Here is a 13928-nt window from a genome sequence, read left to right on the forward strand (position 1 = left end):
TGTTCACGGATTTCAATCCTTATGGCTCAGCAAGACTTCGACGCAAGCGGTTCTGGACTGCCAGTCAGATGAACTTATTTGATAAGGTCAAAGTATTTGAGCACCGTCAAATTCCTCATGTGGTCGTGGAGTCCCTCCCGTGCTTCCAACCTGTCCTGAATGTTCTTCATGACGCTAGGCTTTTGAACTTCTGTGTTGACATACGCGACTGGTATGAAGAGCTAATTCTTCAATTCGATGCTACAGTGCACCTCACTGGGAATGTGGAAGATGTGAATTCATGGGTGCTTGATTGGATGACTGAGAACACGCATTACAAAGCCCCGGCCTCTGAATTACTTCATGCCATACCAGTCAGTCCTCCTGCTGAAGGCGCAAGGCTTCTATATGAAGAACCTAAACTCTCTCGCCATCTGATGCAAGTGCTCTTGATGCCTTTGAAGCCAGGCCAAGCTCCAAGAACCACATTCCTAGTGAAGGAATTACTATATGTGCCAAGGACAATCTACCATGTTCTGACCAAAACCGTCAGTCCAATCAAAGGCCACAACTCTAATGAAGAAGAGGTTGTTGGCATCATGAAGAATTTGCTATTCAACATCATACATGGCATTCCCATCAACTACCATGATTTCTTCATGAGGACTTTGGCTAATGCTGCTCTGTCACCTTTTGAGTTGAAGCCGTATGCTCCCTGGATCATGAAATTTATCAGATCAAGGTCTTCAATTCATTACAGGGCAGATTGTCAGAATCATCTCAGCTATTTGCCTCCTATTGAAGTCCTCAAAAAGATTATTTCCTTAGCTGATGAGAAAGGCAAAGCTGCCGTTTTAAAAAGCCGCATCTTATTCCACCAATGATGACTCTCCAACCCAGGACTCTGCTGCAGAAGCTTCAAAGCCAACACCTCAAGCCACTGCTCTATGAGTGATGACTGATCATGAGCTTCTTCCAAGTCTTCATCAGAAGGTTGATCGTAATAACAAGTGGGTCAAGCGTCAGTTTGGAGCAATTCTTCAGAATATGATAGTTACTCAAAACACTACGATGAAGAATATGAACTAGTGAACGACACTGTGGCAGGACCTACTTCAATGGACGACCCCAACAACGCTGGTGCTCCTCCATTGACATCATGATGATATTCTTCAGGGGCCTTAGTCATCATTTTTTGTCCCTTTTGGTCATTCGATGACAAAGGGGGAGAAATTTGAGTTAGTCTTCAGGCGTGTCTTATATATGGGCGTTTTTTTGTTAAGTTACAACTCTTGCTCTTTTGAGGTGTTTGCTCTGATGAGTTGTAAACTTAAGTCCTATGGTGGTCTGATACTTTTGAACTGTTTTCTGCATGCTTATTTCCTGAAGTACCTTAATGCATGCATGCTGAACTTCGTCAGACACCATATTTCATCATGCATTTCAAATTCTTCATATCATATGACAAGTACGTGTATGAATTACAAGATATAGGGGGATATCTCCATGATATTACTCTATAATATGCATTTGCTATCCAAAGGAAATTCCTCAAATATGCACATCTTCAGGGGGAGTTCTTCTATATCTTGCAATCAAATTCCTTAATATCAGTATTTACACTTCATATGTTTATCCCCATTGAAAACTTAACCTATTTGTCATCAATCACCAAAAAGAGGGAGATTGTAAGTGCATCTAGTGCCCCTTAGTGATTTTGGTGTATTGAAGACTTATAGGTTAAGGGACTAATGTGTTTGTGAATGTACACATGTTCTACAAGACTATGAGGAGTTTGATATTTTTGATGAAAGTCGACCCCTAAAAATGAATGTCTTCAGTTGAAGACTTTGGTTTTCTTGAAGACTTTGAAAATGATGAAATTAGTGTGACCTTGAAGACTTCGATATTGATGCAAGGATTATGAAGCGTGAAGACTTTTGTTTTCGTAGTTTCATTTTCTCTTTCTTGAGTCATAGGAAACACCGTACTGTTAAAGGGGGTCGAGGCAAAACTAAGGAAACACTTTCCAATTGATGCTCATATCAGAATCCTACACCTACCCAATCCTTTCGAGTGAAGCCATGGGAAATCTCATATAGTTCGGTCAATTTGTTTAGTGACAGAGAAGAAGATCTTTTGTTCTCTGAGGAATTTGTTCTGACTGAGGAGTTAGGAATTCGCCAGTGCGAATTGCCTACAAGTGAGGAATATGACAGCCCTGAGGAATTTGAGAGCTCAAATTTCCGACCGTTGCTGCACTACACGCCAGCTGTCCCGAAATATCTTATACACCTAATGGTCATATCATTGAATGGAATTTATGTCTTATCATGTCGGGTTGCTCCCTAGGCTATAAATATCCACCCCCTACAACCACTAGTTGGTTGGCTGCTCTGAGAGAAACTGGCACTTGTCATTTAGAGCATCCCATCCTCCTAGGACTTTGAGCAAAAATCATCAGTGAGGAAAAACCCAAAAACCCAAACACCTACAACCCAAAGTGATTGAGCATCACTGAAGATATTGTTCCCGTGTGGAACTGACACTTGTTACCTTTGAGGATTGTGCATCCTCTAGACGATTGAGCATCATGGTCTAGAGCATCCAAGAGGAATTGTGGATCGCCGAGTAACCGAGTCTGTGAAGGCTTGGAAGTCACTTGAAGACTTACCACGAGTGATTGGGCGAGGTCTATGTGACCTTAGCTCAAGGAGAATACGGTGAGGACTGTGTGTTCGGGATTGTGTGTCCTCAGGTTTAAATACCTAGCCGCTCCAACCAGATGTACGACTGTCGCAGCAATTTGAACTGGTCTACCAAATCACCGTCTTCACCAAGCTACTGGTTCTATTTCCTCAACCCTTTCATTTCCTCATTCATGTGTTGATGAACTTGACTGTTACTATTTGAAGACTTTGACTGAAGACTTTCTCAATTTCGTCAATCCTAAATCTTCAGTCATCTTGTCTTTTGTTTGCTTATCCTATTTACATGCTACTTGTGCTCTGTGTATGTTTCATTTCATCATGATGACTATGCTACTACTCTATTATGCATGCACCTGAGTACTTATTCCGCTGCTTGTAGTTCGTTGCTTACGAATTTCCTCAATGATGAATTTGTAAAAATCACCTATTGAACCCCCCCTCTAGTCGATATAACACACTTTTAGGAGGCAATCTTCAACGACCTTGCTGCCTAAATGATGATCTATGAGTAATCCCCACAAGACCTATGGGTCCATAGAAGATGCTAGATGGCTTCATCTCTCCCTTTTTGGTCTCCAATAGAATGATCTCTTCGTAGATCAATTCGATGTAATTCTCATGGTGCGTTTGTTGGTATCCGATGAATTGTGGGTTTATGATCATATTATTCATTGAAAGTATTTTCGTCTTTTCTGATATTTATTCATGTGTGATTTTATAGTCTTGTAATACTCTTCGATCTATCAGTCTTCTTTGGCCAAGTAGATTGATTATCTCCAGCGGGAGAGGTGGTTGGTAGTAGGTTCAATCTTACGGTGTCCTTACTCTGTTACAGGAGGAGCAGCAAGGCACGTATTTGTATTATTGCTACTAAGGGTAAAACGATGGGGCTTAAACATATTAATTGATCTTTCTTTGTCTACATTATGTCATCATGCTTCAAGCATTACTCTGTTTGTTATGAACTTAATACCTTGCGACGCATGCGGGATAGCAGTCAAGGGGTGGAGTCATAGTAGTAGAAGCAGATGGATTTTGGGCTACTTGTGTCGGACGTATTGCCTATATATTAATCATGCCATGAAGAATCATCATAACTATGTGCTATTCTATCAATTGCACAATAGTAATTTGTTTACCCGATGTTGCTATGCTCATGATAGAGATGCCTCTAGTGAAACTATGGCCCCGGGTCCATCTTCCATATTTACAAAAACCCTAAAAATACTTCCTGCAATTTATTTCCTTTTTATTTTATTTTATCTATCTACCTATATTAGATTTAATCCTTTCAATGGGCGAGTACAAGGGGATTGACAACCCTCTTGCCTTCATTGGGTGCAAGCATTTGCTTTGTGTGTGTGCAAGTACCACTTATATTGTTTGTGTGGTGTCTCCTACTGGTTCGATAAACCTTCATTCTTATTAACCGAGGAAAAATACTATTTGCTACTATACTACATCACCCTTCCTCTTCGGGGAAAACCCAACGTCTATCACAAGTAGGAGAAGAATTTTGTGGAAGCATAAAAGATGCAAGGAATGCAAATATACACTCAGATATGAACTTGTCAGATTTCAGGAGATGAATGCTATACCACAAGCAAAGCATGAAGTAACACCAGATTGCCATTGGTGTAAATGGAAAATGTGCTAACTAGATTATTGAATCTAGTGCAAGTGGGAATCTGTTGAAAATATGCCCTAGAGGCAATAATATTGTATTATATAGTTCCATGTTTACAATGAAAAGTTTATATTCTATGCTATAACTACTGTGATCCTGGAATATGCGATTCAGTGGAAAACTCATATGCATGTGTGGAATGATAAACGGTAAAATATGATTCCTGGTCTCACCCCTAAGACTAGCCCAAGTGTTGTTGGTGATCATATTTTCCAAATCGATATATTTTAAGTGTAAAGATAGTCCTAAATCAACTTTGAGAATATGACGTTAGAAGAATGATCATATTGGATTGACCGAAACTTGTTTGTTATACTTTCAGATACAATGGTCACAAGTCAATTGCTAAAACATAGAGAGTTACTGTGTGATTTAATTCCTTATACCATGAGAGTATCGTAGTCACTTCTTACTATATGATGAACTTTGGGGTTGCTCAAACGTCATCTGTAACATGGTGATCATAACGACAATTTACATGTTCATCAAGAGTGGGATTTGCTTCTTCGACAATGGAGAGATATTCTTAGGGCCCTTCGGTGTGACCACATCCATCATCTCCTGGCCAAACACATGTGACTAGGTCACGAGGATGTCAGAACATGTCCACGAGAAAGAAGAACAAAACTGATAATGAGGAGACCGCTATAGTGAGCATGTGTATGACTCAAGAGGATACCGAGATATCTCACCTCGGGTTGTGTAAAGTATCGCAAAGCAAAGGTAATAGCACATGATGATGAAAGGTTGACTTGAATGTCATTCATGTACTCATAGGGATTGATATGGATGTCCACGGTTACACTATCGATCATTAAACGAAAGGGGTTTTGTTCATGCCTATGTTTTACCGAACCTACAGGGTCACAAGCTTAAGGTAATCACGACCTACTGAGTGTTAGTAGGACAGGAGTAATGAGGAAAAATTTATGAAATAGGTTCATTGATACTCGAAATAGTTTCTAAAGGAACCGAAAGTGTTTCAGGGTCACCGGAAGGGTTTTGAGGTTTACCGGGTAATGCTGATAAATAATATACGGGTATAAAGTGTTTCTGAAGATGTTAAATTAATAATAAAAGGCTCTAATAATAGTCAGTAGGCTTTTATATTAATTAAATACCAATGGGCCTTAAAAGGCAATTGGTGGAAAGGATACTGGGTCACTTGGGCCCAACATGGGAGGCGCCCCCCTTGCTTCTTGAAAAACCCAATGGGAGGCCGAATTGGAAGGGGAAACCCTCTCCTTGGTTGATGCAAGGGAGAAGGTTCTCCCCCTTGACCCTTGTGGCGCCCCTCCCCTCTCCTCTAACCTATATATACTTGAGGATTCTGGCCCTTGAAGTGTTGGGAAACGTTGCATGGAAAACAAAAAAATTCTACGCACACGCAATGATCCATCCGTGGAGATGCATAGCAACGAGAGGGAAAAGTGTGTCTACGTACCCTCGTAGACCGTAAGTGGAAGCATTTTCACAACATGGTTGATGTAGTCGAACTTTCTTCGCGCTCCAACTGATCTAGTACCGAACGCACGACACCTCTGCGTTCTACACATGTTCAGCTCGATGACGTCCTCTGCCTTCTTGATCTAGCAAGATGGCGATGTAGTAGATGAGTTTTGGCAGCACGACTGCATGGTGATGGTGTTGGTGATGTGATCTCCGCAGGGCTTCGCCTAAGAACTACGAAAATATGACCGAGGGAGTAAACGGTGGACGGGGGTGCCGCACACGGCTAAGACAATGTTGTATCCTTGTGTGGCGCCCCTCCCCATGTATATATAGGTGCGAGGGAAGGGAAGGCAGCCAGGCGCGCCCTAGGGCTAGCCGCCGGCCCCTAGGGCCCCTGCCTTGCCCTGCCCCCCTTTCCTTGTATGAACAAGGGGGAAGGAAAGAGGGGGGAGAGGGGAGGAAGAGGGAGTCCAACTCCACACTTGCCTTTCCTCCTCCCCTTTCCTTTCCCTCCCCATAGGCCAGCCCTATAGAGGGTACACCAGCCCCTTGTGGGCTGGTGTGTTCCCTCACATGGCCCATAAGGCCCATATCATTGCCGAGGGTGCCCGAAACTCCTTCCGGTGACCCGATAAGTACCCGGTACCCTGCGAAACACTCCCGATGTTTGAATACCATCATCCTATATATCATCTTTACCTCTCGACCATTTCGAGCCTGCTTGTCATGTCTGAGATATCATCTGGGACTCCGAACAACATTCGGTCACCAAATCATATAACTCATATAATACTACATCGTCAACGAACATTAAGCGTGCGGACCCTATGGGTTCGAGAACTACGTAGACATGACCGAGACACACTACAAAAAAATACACTTCCGTAATGATACGTGTTTGTCACAGTAGGTCGCTTTTTTTGTCATGCATGTACATCCATGACAAATTTATGACAGAATCAAGATAGTCATACCTGTGCTGTCGTAGAAGTGTTCCATGACATTACCAAAATTATCATCACGGAAGTGTCCACTTCCATGACGATAAATCGCGCATCACAGAAGTGCTTTCGTCAAGGGTGACCGACACGTGGCATCCACCGTAACGGAACGCCGTTAAGCTATCGGGTCAGGTTTTGGATCCGGTAACCCGTTAACAGCCCTGACCAATGGGAAATTTCCACGTGTAAAATTCTTATTGGCCGAACGAAACACGTGTCAGCTCGTCAATGGGTCATATAGGCGCCTATGATACGTCGACACGTTGCACGGCCCAACAGAGGCCCATTCCTGTGTAAAGGCCGGCCCGTTTGACTTGGTCAAAAGCTGGCGGGTCGGCCCATGGAAAGCCTATTAACGGCCTGTTCGAATATAGCCCATTTATAGCCCGCTAACCCAAGGCCCGTTACGCCCTATCCGAATTAGGCCCAATATCGTCATCTGGGCCATCCAATATGATTCTAGCCCGTTTTCACTTCTGGCCCATGTATGGCCCATGACGTCTTTCGGCCCATATGAGGCCCTAAGTAACTCTTGGCCTACTAACGACCCGTGGTGAAACTGGCCCGTAATGGACAGTGTATCACTTTACACCCATTAACGGCCCATGGTGAAACTGGCCCGTGATGAATAGTGTATCACTTTATACCCATTAACAGCTCGTTATTCCGTTGGGCCATTTCCAGCCCATGTTATCTTTCGGCCTTCTCAGAGCCCATTTATTCTTGGGCTCATTTCCACCATTCGTTTACTTACGGCCCGTTACTGTCATTTTCTGCTTGTTGGCCAAATTCAGCCCATGGTTACAATCGGCCCGTTTGTGGTCCTTTAATACGTTGGGCCGTTTTCATAGCGTCATCAAATACGGCCTATTAACGATGGCCCGTTATGGTCGGCCCATGAACGGACGATTCCAACTCTTGCCCGTTTACGGCCATAATGCGGCCTGTTATTGGCCCATGTTTGGCCATCGATCATACTGCCCGTATAAGGCCCATTGATGATATGGCCCGTAGAAGGCCCATTGTTTCTACGGCTCGTAGAAGGCCCACTGTTTCTACGGCCTGTAGGAGGCCCATTGTCACTACAGTAAATATTAGCCCATGGTTATTGTGGCCTAGTTTTAAAAAATAGGTTAATGCAGCCACTAGCAAACCGCGGAAAAAGAATTGCAATGACTAGAAGCAAACAAATAAACAAGAAAACAAGGAAATAAATAAGCAAGCGACTTACGCTAGGCTATCACGGCTATCACACATATTACATCCACTGGGCATCAAAGTTCGCCACCAGTGCAAATAAATGCGCCGACAAAAGAATATACAAAACTGAGAGCACTTCAGAAGGCACTAGGCCTGGCCAGGTTGGCCCCACCCCCCAAACAGCTGAAGAAGTTGAGTAGACCTCAGTTGTGTCAACGATAGATGCATCAACACTAGATTTAAGGCATGATGGTGCGCACGGCAGTCCTCTGACATCTTCATTGCATCTTTGACTTCAAGTCGGAGCTGAGCTGAAGCAAAGCCTTTCCGCTTTAAGTTGAGACTGAAGAAGTCGAACTGATTGAGGCAGCGACTGCAAAGAGGTTGTCTCACACCTGTTGGTGAGTAGCTTCAACTCACTGTCTTCATCAAGACAGGACCTTGGTGTCATCTTGCTGTCCTCAAAATGGTTTGGTTCACTATCTTCCCTAAAGTTCTGCCTGGCGTAAGAGATACGAGTCTGAAAGAGAAACAAGGAGACAAGTAACAGGTTTCAAAATTATATAAGCAAATAAATGGATCTGTTCTGCATAAGGAACATGTTTTTACAACTACAATTTGAAACTGGTAGTTGTTGCAAACATCCAATCAGATGTAAACAGCAAAGCAAACAATAGTGGAGGAAATGATGCCTATCCTAATCTATACTAGAACAAAGTTTGAAGGCTTGAGAAGGATGAACTTACATTACATGTTAACACGGGCTGGACAAAGCCCTTCTCCATGTTGATGGAAGGATAATTCAATAAATTCCCCAAAGAAAATTCATTATAAGCGTTGCCATTATTCTACATTTTGCAAAGAGTAAATATAGATCAAATAATATTGGAAGAAACAGAGGATAATGAAGCTCAGGTGCAGACTGATGATACATAATCAAATAGCAATTAATTAAGTACAGCGTCACAAGGCAAAAGGGAGAGAGGTACTGACAAGAGCAATGCAGATCCCTTATTGTTTTGAGATCGTATGATCCTTTGAGCAAGGAGATTCATCTGAAATTAGTTTTCATACAAGAGAGAAGGTAAGGCACAAGCAGAAATTTAGGAGTTCAAATTTTGAATTGATATCATAGACAGTACGTGACGCTGGGCTCCCAGCAGTTCTAATAGGGGTTTGGCCACTGGAGTAGGGGTAAAGTGTGGTACAGTTGGGCCTGTGTTTTCTGTGGCTGCTGATCTATCTAATTTAACATGTATCACTACCTTTTCCAAATACCTAGTTTGTACTCCTTGACGACCTGCACTCACCCTCTTCCTTTTGGACACCTATTACGAAAGAACAACATCTGACTGGAAAAACATAGTGTGACGACACATGGAATAGGTACAGAAAATGGATAGGTATGGCATATACTCATATATGATGCTTAAACTAAGCAGATGGTGTAACAAAGTAGAAGTAATGCAAGAGGTCAGATGCAAAATATGTGCGACCAATACAACTTTGCAAAGTTAGAGCAAGCACCTTGATGGGTGAATAAGATAGGCCATCCTCCACCATGCCAAGTTTGATAGCCAGTGGATCGTTCCGCAATATTCCTCTCGTGCGCCCATTCTCATATTCATTTTGATAATGTTCAATATCTGACATGCATGAAAACATAAAAACAAGTGAGATTTTCTTTGGAATGCAGAAGTGATTCTAATCCAATACTGCCTCCCTGTAAAACCCTTTGTGCTATCTCTGCAATTCTTTTAAAAGATGCCATGCATGTTGTAATTTGTTGTGTGCATTAATATAATGTGGCCTACTACTCAAAATATGAGAGCTCCAGAAGTGATGACACTTCACATATGATAGCTTCAACATATAGTAAAGAAGAACAAGTCGACCTGACCTGACAGATTCAAAATATACTAAGGGAGAACAACTCGACCTGACCAGTCGACCGCAAGAGAAGAGTATCATCTTAAAGAAGAGCAGAAGAGCAAGCAGATTGAAGATATTACAAGTCTTTTAATACAATGTCGGTTGGCCACCCATGATGAACCAGAGCACACAGAGAAATACTATTCTTTCCGGTCTCTCCATATGTGGCTCACATGCATTTCGAAACTAAAGTAGGAACATTTTGCTAACCAATTAAACATCTCTCAATTTTACTAATATCAGCAATAATATCATATATGAATTTGTACAACTAAGCTTGTTTAGCTCGATGGGTGGAGCAGTTCTATTACGACACGAACCACGTAGGCTGATTGTGGTCATCATAAAATGGGGAAAACATAAGCATGATGAGTACAATGTTGACCATGGCAGTGGGATGGCAGATCTGAAGCTACAAACCGCGCAAAGGGTAGTTAGCAACCGATGTTTGCTTTGAAATAACAACTAAGATTTGGTATGGACAAGAAAGTACGGTCAACAAGTGACAAAGAAATGCAATTATGCTGTCTCTCTATATGTCGCGACATGCATTTGGAAACTCAAGTGGGACCTTTAGCTAACCAATTAAATGTGTCGGTTAACTAATATCAGTATCATATCACAATCATATTTGAACAACTAAGCTTTCGAATTCTGAGTGTTGTGTTGTTTAGCTTCAAGGGTGGAGTAATGCTAGTACGACAGAAAGCACCTACGCAGATCATAGTAGAGTATATAAAAGGGGAAAACCCTAAGTATCAAGAGAAAAATCAGGAAAGTGGAACTAGCTGGACCAGTGGGTGGCGCACATGCTTTTCGAAACGAATATAGGAACATTAGGTGACCAATTAAACGTTCTCTGTTTTAGTGATATTAGCATCATATCAGATTCGTATTTCAACACTTAAGCTTTGGGTTGAGGTCTTGAGGAGCAGTGCTAGCACGGCACGAAGCACCTACGATGATGGTAGTGAATATGAAGGGGGGAAACCATAAGCTTTACGAGTATAGTGCCCGTGCCATGGCGGATCTGAAGGTGCAAACCGGACAAAGCTACTTCGCAACCAATGTTTGCTTTCAACTAGCCACTATGATTTGGTACGGACAAGAAAAGTACACTAAACAAATTACGATCAATTTTCCGGGTGAGATCAATAACTTAAGCACATATGGAAGAGTACCAGCTCTCTTGCGATGCCGTGTAGGCCTATGCTGATACGTTGAGGGTGCTACGGGTGCGATGGCTGTCGGCGGCGGGGAAGAAGACTTTAGACGGCAGACGGCCGGGTCGGGGGATATATCCTGTTGCCATGGACGAGGCGGTTGTAGGAGTGGCAACGACAAGGTGGACGACGGCGCCGATGAAGCGAGAGGAGGCGATGAAAGGATCCTGGTCCAGCACCGTGGATGAGAGACGTCCATCTCTTGCAGTGGACGACGGGGTAGGGGTAGCGGCTCCGGCAAGGTGGAGGATGGGGTGGCGGACGGAGGAGGCTGGCCGCAGTGCGTAGGTTGTCGTGCCGCCGACGGTGTATGAATGGGGAAATGGAGGGGAGGGGAGGATCTCAAACTTTGGGACGCGCTTCTCTGAAATGGGGGAAAGTTACGAACTTATCCCCTGTTTAAAATTTTGGACACCACGTCAGTTGGGGATAGGACGGTAATCTCGCATCTCCCAAATATTTTCCAGTAACTATTTCGGGCAAGGAGAGGGTGTTTTGCCGCCCATGGTGTATGAACGGGGCTGACAGGTAGGACGGTTGTGTCATGTCTGATGGAAGTTACACATCTACCCCTATTTAAAATATAAGCCTACATCGATTTCGGATGAGGAGAGTTTGTTTTTCTGCCCACCGTGTATGAATGGGGAAATGGAGGAAGAGACACATGTCTTTCGGACGAGCTTGAATCAAATGTGTTTTGCCGCCCACGTTTGGCGCCCACCGTGTCTGAATGGGCTCAGAGGTTGTCGTGTCACATCTGATTGAAGTTACTAGTCTAGCCCTATCGACGGCAGTGTAAATCCTGTCGATAAGGATGTCAAGTGTCAGGGGTAGACAGTAATTTCCATCTCGCAAACACTTGCTTCGGGCAGCCCACAAATTATAGTGGGTGTTTAGCCGCTTCGTTCAAAACTTGGGAGAATTAGCATTCACGTTTGCCCTGGGACCTGGCAAACTAAATTCAAATCCAATTTGTATTCGATTACGAATATCCATAGATAATTATACATTTTGTTATTTATTTCTTCAAAACCACAACAAAGATTTATTCCAGCTTTATATATGATTATGATTTAGAAATGCCGTGATCTTCGAATTCAGTAGGTTGGATACACTCTGAGTCAAACAGTTATTTCATCCAATACAATATGCTCACACGAAAAACAGTTCACCTTATGTCAATCATACAAGTACTGAGGATTACCTCGCCTAAAAAATTCGGATCATTACAACACATGGACAACATAGGGGGTCTTGAAACATAATCCATTCAGAGACATGACACAACATGCAAGTACAATAATCTAATGAAAATTTCAACTGGTATCTAAAGAAGAACCGGGATTATCTTGGGCTTCAGATAGCAGAAACAGCAGGACCTCATCCATCTTCAAATGCAACATTCTTACTTCCTCCAATTCTTGGGTTGCTTGCATAATGCGTGCCGCTAATTCCGTAATTTCCAGCCTCAAGATAAAGATTACCTCATTCATGGCAGCCACACCATCTCTTTCTGCCTCTAGTAGATCCTCAAGCACTATAATATCTATGCTCAGACTGCTCTCCGGCGGTGTTGCCTCTGAACTTCTACCATCTGGTAACATGGATGGTGCACTGCTTCCACAAATAGATTCTGGGGTTGTACATTGTGTCCTAGTGTGAACGGCATCCTGAAAGGTTTCCGCTGGACATCAGTAAGAGATAGTTATCGTATGATCCAAGTAGTAAGCTTACATGGTAAACGACGGATGAATTATTGCCGAGCATGGCAAACTATATTTAAATGGTTCGAAGCAGCATCAGCCGAAAAGAAATTAAAATGGTAAGATGAAACTAGGGATGTAAGTGGCAAATAAACGAAATCCGCCAGTCCCATCTAGTTAGTTTTTTCTACCTCCCTAGTTCATTTTCCTCAAAAAAACAAAAACTCTTTTGAACTATCATACCACTAGTGGACTTTAATCGGGATTAAACAGGACCCAGTTGACATCCCTAGTTGAAAGGGAGTGTACAGCCGCTATATTTAAGTTGCCAACGCATCTAAGCGGTTGAAATAATCTGAGAAAGCACTTAACAGTGTGGCCTCATATAAACTACAAAGACATTCTTGTGATGAAGTTGAGAGGAAAAGTTAAGGACTCAAATGAAATAGGCATGCATTTCTTTACGATAGTACAGCAGGCACTGCTGACATATTGGCCAACTCAGGTATAGCGTAACAACAAATAAGCATTCGAATCAAGCAATACAGCAAAGCAGACAACTGAACTATTTGTAATTCGGTAGGATTATGATGGGTTTCGTAGTAATTTCAAAAAATTTCCTACGCTCACGCAAGATCATAGTGATGCATAGCAACGGGAGGGAGAGAGTGTGATCTACGTACCCTTGTAGATCAACAACGGAAGCGTTTGGTTGATGTAGTCGTACGTCTCCACGGCCCGACCGATCAAGCACCGAAACTACGGCACCTCCGAGTTCTAGCACACGTTCAACTCGATGACGATCCCCAGACTCCGATCCAGCAAAGTGTCGGGGAAAAGTTCCATCAGCATGACGGCGTGGTGACGATCTTGATGTACTACTGCCGCAGGGCTTCGCCTAAGCACCGCTACAATATTATCGAGGACTATGGTGGAAGGGTGCACCGCACACGGCTAAGAATATGATCACGTGGATCAACTTCTGTTGTTTTGGGGTGCCCCTGCCTCCGTATATAAAGGCTCAAGGGGGGGGGGTGCGG

The sequence above is a fragment of the Triticum urartu genome, chromosome 1 (assembly GCF_003073215.2).
Source record: "Triticum urartu cultivar G1812 chromosome 1, Tu2.1, whole genome shotgun sequence".
NCBI lineage: Eukaryota > Viridiplantae > Streptophyta > Magnoliopsida > Poales > Poaceae > Triticum > Triticum urartu.